This window comes from Onychomys torridus, chromosome 2 (assembly GCF_903995425.1).
Source record: "Onychomys torridus chromosome 2, mOncTor1.1, whole genome shotgun sequence".
Taxonomy (NCBI): domain Eukaryota; kingdom Metazoa; phylum Chordata; class Mammalia; order Rodentia; family Cricetidae; genus Onychomys; species Onychomys torridus.
The window spans coordinates 117,941,776-117,947,775 of NC_050444.1; positions in this window are offsets into that span (position 1 = coordinate 117,941,776).

Genomic DNA, 6,000 nt, shown 5'->3' on the forward strand with positions numbered 1-6,000 from the left:
ACACTAGGGGGATCGCTATGCCCAATTTCAAATTATACTGCAGAGATACAGTAATAAAGACAAGCACATAGTTCAATGGGATAGAATGGGGAGGGGCAAGGAATAAGCTTACAGAGCTATACCCACCCCTCCCTTTTAAAAAAATGGCAAAAATACATGCTGGAGAAGACTACTTCTATAACAAAGAGTGCTGGAAACATTGGATATTTATGTTTGGGAGAAGGAAACTAGATCCATATCTCTCCCTGTGTGCAAAACACATCTTCAAGTGCATTGAAGACCTCAACACAAGACCCAAAGTTATTAAACTGCTAGGAGAAAATGATGGAAATCACTTTATGATGAGGCCTTGGGGAAGGACTTCCTGAACAAGACTTTGCTTGCTCAGAAACAGTGCCAACAAGTGACAAATGAGCCATCCTGAAACTAAAAAACCTCTGCACAGCAAAGGAAGCAATTAGTTAGCTGAAGAGACATATTACAATGTAGAAAATCTTTGCCAAATATACATCTGGTGAATGATTAATACCTAGAATATATACAGAATTTTAAAAAACTAAATACTAAGAAAACAAACCATCCAATGAAAATTCAGGCCAAATTTCTACCAACAAGATGTTCCTCCCTCCCTGCCTGCCCACCTGATCCTCCTGTTCCCACTACCCATCTCCCAGTCCAGCTGAGAAATCTATTCTATTTCCTCTTCCCAGGAAGATCTATGTGTCCTCCACACACACTTGGGCCATGCTCATTACTTAGCTTCTCTAGGTCTGTGGATTGTAACATGGTTATCGTTTACTTTACAGCTAATATCCACTTATAAGTGAGTACACACCATGTTTATCTTCCTGGGTATGGGTTACCTCACTCAAGATTATTTTTTTTTCTAGTTACATAAGTTTGCCTGCAGATTTCATGATGACTATCTTTTTAAACAGCTGAGTAGTACTCCATTGTGTATATGTACCACATTTTCTTTATCCATTCTTCAGTTGAGGGACATCTAAGTTATTTCCAGTTTCTAGCTATTATGAATAGAGCTGCTATGAACATAGTTGAGCAAGTGTCTTTGTGATAGGATGGAGTGTCTTTTGGGTATATGCCTTAGAGTGTTATAACTGGGTCTTCAGGTAGGTTGATTCTCAATTTTCAAAGTGGCTATACAAGTTTGCACTACAACCAACAATGATGGAGTGTTCTCCTTGCTCCACATCCTTGCCAGCAAGAACTGTCACTTTTGTTTTTGACCTTAGCCATTCTGTCAGGGGTAAAATGGAATCTCAAAGTAGTTTTGATTTACATTTTCCTGATGGCTAAGGATGTTGGACATTTCTTTAAGTGTTTCTCAGCCATTTAAGATTCCTCTGTTGAGAATTATGTTTAGATCTGTACCCCAAGCCTAGTGCAATAAAGCTCCCTGGAATCTACAAGGGTGACCCTAGAGAAAACTTTTAGTACTGGGGATACTGAGCCTGAACTGGCCATCTTCTGTAAACAGGCAAGTCTTCCAGGGGAGGGACTGGAATACCAACCCAGCCACAAAACCTCAGACCTACAATTTGTCCAACCTACAAGATGTGCTTGGGTGAAGGTGGCTCAGTCAGGCATTAGGCAGAGTTCTGGGAATCCTGCAGAAGAGGGGAGGAAGGACTGTAGGAGCCAGAGGGGTCAAAGATACCACAAGAACATGGCCCAGAGACTCAATTAACAGGGCCTATAAGTTATAAGGTTTGCAGAGACTGATCCAGCAATCAGGAAGTCTGTATAGATCTGAGCTAGCTGAATATGTGTTATGGTTGTGTAGCTTGGTGTTCTTGTGGGACTTCTGACAGTGGGAGCTATGGCTGTCTCTGGCTCTTTTCTCTGAATTTGGGACCCTTCTCCTCCTACTTGGCTGCCTCATCCAGCACTGATAGGAGGGTTTGTGCCTAGTCTTATTGTAACTTGTTATGCCATGTTTGGTTGATATCCCTGGGAGGCCTGCTCTTTTTGGAAGGGAAATGGAGGAAGAGTAGATCTGTCTGAGAAGAGAGAGGAAGGGAGGGATTAGAGAAGATGAGGGAGGGGAAACTGTGGTTAGGATGTAATATGTGGGAGAAGAATCAATCAATCAATAAATAATAAAAATGAAAGGAAATTCAGGTTAAGGACTGAATAAAGAATTTTTAAAGTGAGACATAGAAGTGGCCAAGTAAGTATTTTTTTTTAATGTGTTCATGGGTTTGGAAAGATTGCTCAGTGGTTAGGAGCACTTAACACTCTTTCAGAGAACTAGAGTTTGGTTTCCACACCATACTGGGTGGCTCACAACTGCCTTTAACTCCAGGTCCAGGGGATCTGATGTTATCTTCTGGCTTCCTAGCTCGCTCGCTCTCTCTCTCTCTCTCTCTCTCTCTCTCTCTCTCTCTCACACACACACACACACACACACACACACACACACACACACACACATACTGACATAAATAATAAACTATAATAAATGTGTTCAACATGCTAGGGCATCAGGAAAATGCAAATTAAAACTAATTTGATATTCCATTTCCCCTCAAACGGAATAGCTTTCATTAAGAAAACAAATAAGAATGAATACCAGTGAGGATACAGGAAAGGGGGGATGCCTGTCCACTACTGAATTAGACTGATTATGTTCTCAGAACAGCACTGTGCAGTTTTGATACTGCCTGCTATGGTGAGTTATCATATATTTACTTAATTCTTTGATGTCTCTAAATCCTACTAAGCTGTAAGTCCCAGGAGAGACTGCTGTTTTTGTTTACCACCACTCCTTTTGTTTATCATTACATCACAGTACCTGACACACAATAGGTGCTCAGTAAATATTTGATGCAGGTGTCACTTGAGAGCATCATGCCATCTCTTGCAAAGCAGAGAACAGGATATACAGGAAAGCATGACATGCACCAGCAGGAGAGGTCTGTTCCAGTGACACTTCAGTGACTGCCTTGCTAGATGATGTAGACAGGTCACCTGAAAGTCTGATTCATTGGCTAATGAATCTGTTGTACCCCAGAGAATTCCCGTCAACTTCTCTGTGTGGTCAAGTACATAGAATTTTAACTTTGGTGACTGGCATTTTTACCTAAGCAATAGCAATCAAAGTCAATAGGTCAAGGCAGTTACCCTTCTTTGGAGTCAAAGTTTGCAAAGTCTTCGTTATTTTATCCATGTGGCCAGTCTTAGGGACTATATTCATGCCTCCATTGTTCGTCCAAGCTGTTGTGGTAGCCAAAGCCTCAGTTTAGAAGTTCTGCATATCTAGTTATATTTTTAATCCTGAGTCTGTGCTTGCTGGTTACTTGAGCTTGACTCTGTCAGTTTCAAATTCCTCTTCTATAAAAACAGAGTAAAAATAGTTTCCCTGTAGGATTACTAGGAATAAAATCAGATTATCTGTGTGAGTCTGAAACTCTGGTGGTAGAATAAACTGATCTGGGTTTAAAATGAAGAAACTGAGAAAATATGATAAGTGTGTGTGTGTGTGTGTGTGTGTGTGTGTGTGTGTGAGAGAGAGAGAGAGAGAGAGAGAGAGAGAGAGAGAGAGAGAGAGTGAGAGAGATGCTGAGGCTCATACAGTTACAGCATTCTGTCTAGATCCATGGTCTATCTTACCTAGGTCTGTTATTTGAATTTCTAAAAGGTCTTTTAATAAAAACCTGGGGCCACATATTGGTGTGATTGCTGAAAGATCAGAGAGACAAAGGAACAAGCCACCTCTCACCTCTAGGACTCCTCAGCCTGAAAAAGCTCTAGTTCTGTCTCCTCACACCTCATATACCTTTCTCTGCCCAGCCATCACTTCCTGGAATTAAAGACGTGTGTGCTTCCCAAGCAAAGGCATGAGATCTCAAATGCTAGGATTAAAGGCATGATTCCCAAGTACTGGGATTAAAGGTGTGTGCCACCACTACCTGGCATCTATGTTTAATCTAGTGATTTGTTCTGTCCTTTGATCTTCAAACCAATTTTATTAGGGTATACAATGTATCACCACATTTTTCCTTTTTTTGTCTAAAATAATAAAAGAAAGTAATAACTAATATAAGAAAAACTATATACAATAACTACAATAAGTATATATAATATACATAGTTAAGATTACATTAACAATGTCCAGTCCATAAACATTTGACAGATTCAGAGAAAATACTCTATTACTCATTCCATTTTGGTGAGTCCAAAATGTTGAACCTAATTCATGTTCTATTCTAACATGCATCACAAACCAAAAACTATCTTTTGATGTCTTCATACCTCTTTAGTGAGTTTCTTTTCTGAATTTGTTAACAAGGAAAACTGTAACTATCTAGTCTTCAACTTCATTAGAGACCTGAGAAGGAAATAATATTAACCAAGTAAGCAGGAAGTGCAAACAAATGACTTCCAAAAAATGTGAGAATTGAGAGAAACAGCTGGCTGCCTGGACAGTTACCCAAGGTTCCTCTGCAACATTGGGGCATCCATCTTTGGCCTACAGGTCTAGCATATCTAACAGACTTATCTGTGAAGCAGGATTTTCTGAAGGGTTGTCCTGCTTTATGTTGGCTAAGTTTGGCAGTCCTTTCTTTTGTGTCCTGCTTGTCTCATTTGGTCTGCATACTGTCAGTAGTCAAGGCAAGAGCATTTTCTTGCCTGGTGGCTAATTTTATCACAAAGAAAATAAACTCCATACAGAGTTTCTTTGATGCCCATCATCTCCTCTGAAGTAGATTGATGCTGTCAGGAGCAGACATGTCTCATTGTCATAAAAAAAAAGAATCTATGTTATTAAAACATCTTAAATGCCATATTCTGTAGATCTCTGAGGTTTTTAAAGATGACACGTCTATCTAAAATATAGCTCTATTTGACCTTTAAAACATACCTAACCTGACTACAAGTTTGATTATAATAGGTGACTAACTACTAACCTGCATTTTTTTTATATCTTAATTAGTTTGTATCAATAACTTTCAAGGACTAGCAATTTGCATTACATTGTTAAATGAAGTGTATAGGTACAACACCTTGAACAAGATTAGAAACTTATGTACAATATGTCCTAACAAAAGTAATCTTGAATTTATATCAATATACAAAATTTGTATACAATATACAAAAATCCAATCCAATGTAAAATATTTAAAACTAGGAGTTTTTTTTTAAAAGTAGATTATTTTATTATATCCCTTTCTTCCTTTTTTCTTTTCAGAGTAGATTTAATAATCTACCCTTCTATCCTATTATTTCTATCTCTCATTTTTTCAGAGTAGATTCAGTAATCTACCTTTTATCTTATCATTTCTGTATGACACATTTCTATATTATAGGTCTATCCTGAGAAATGGAGAAATGATAAATTATAAAACAGAATCATCCAGTAAAGGAAAATCATTCATCCAGTAGGCACATGGGAGCATACACAGTTCTCAGTGTGTAACAAGGGTGTTAATGATACTGGGCCTCTTTCTTGTTATTTATTTAAAAGATTTTTAAGTCCAAGAGTAGGGGGTGGGGAATAGCATTCCATCTGGGAAAGCACTGAGTACAACAAACAGCATTTTTTACTACCAGGTGTATTGAAAGGGTGTTTTCAGTTAACTAAACAGCTCAAGTACCTAAAAACAAAACAAAAACCCTCTTAACCCCATTTTCCAACCCCCACTCATGAACTTGAAAATATTTTATGGAAAATGCTTTGAAGGTTGCTATGATTTATGAAATATGTACATTTTAGGATATTTTCTGGTATGTACTTGAGGGTCTAGCAATGGCCTGTAATATCACTAACAATTGTGCATTCTAATTTTTTTCTATCATGTGTAAACCTGATGTTTACATCTTTTGGGATCCATTATGGTCACTCAAATCATGCATTTGTGACAACTGAATGTGTGATAATCGAGTCACGACAATAAGCATTACCATCTCCTTAACTATTAATCAGATTTACATGTTGGAAATTTCATACCATTTTAGGCATCTTGAAATATATTATAT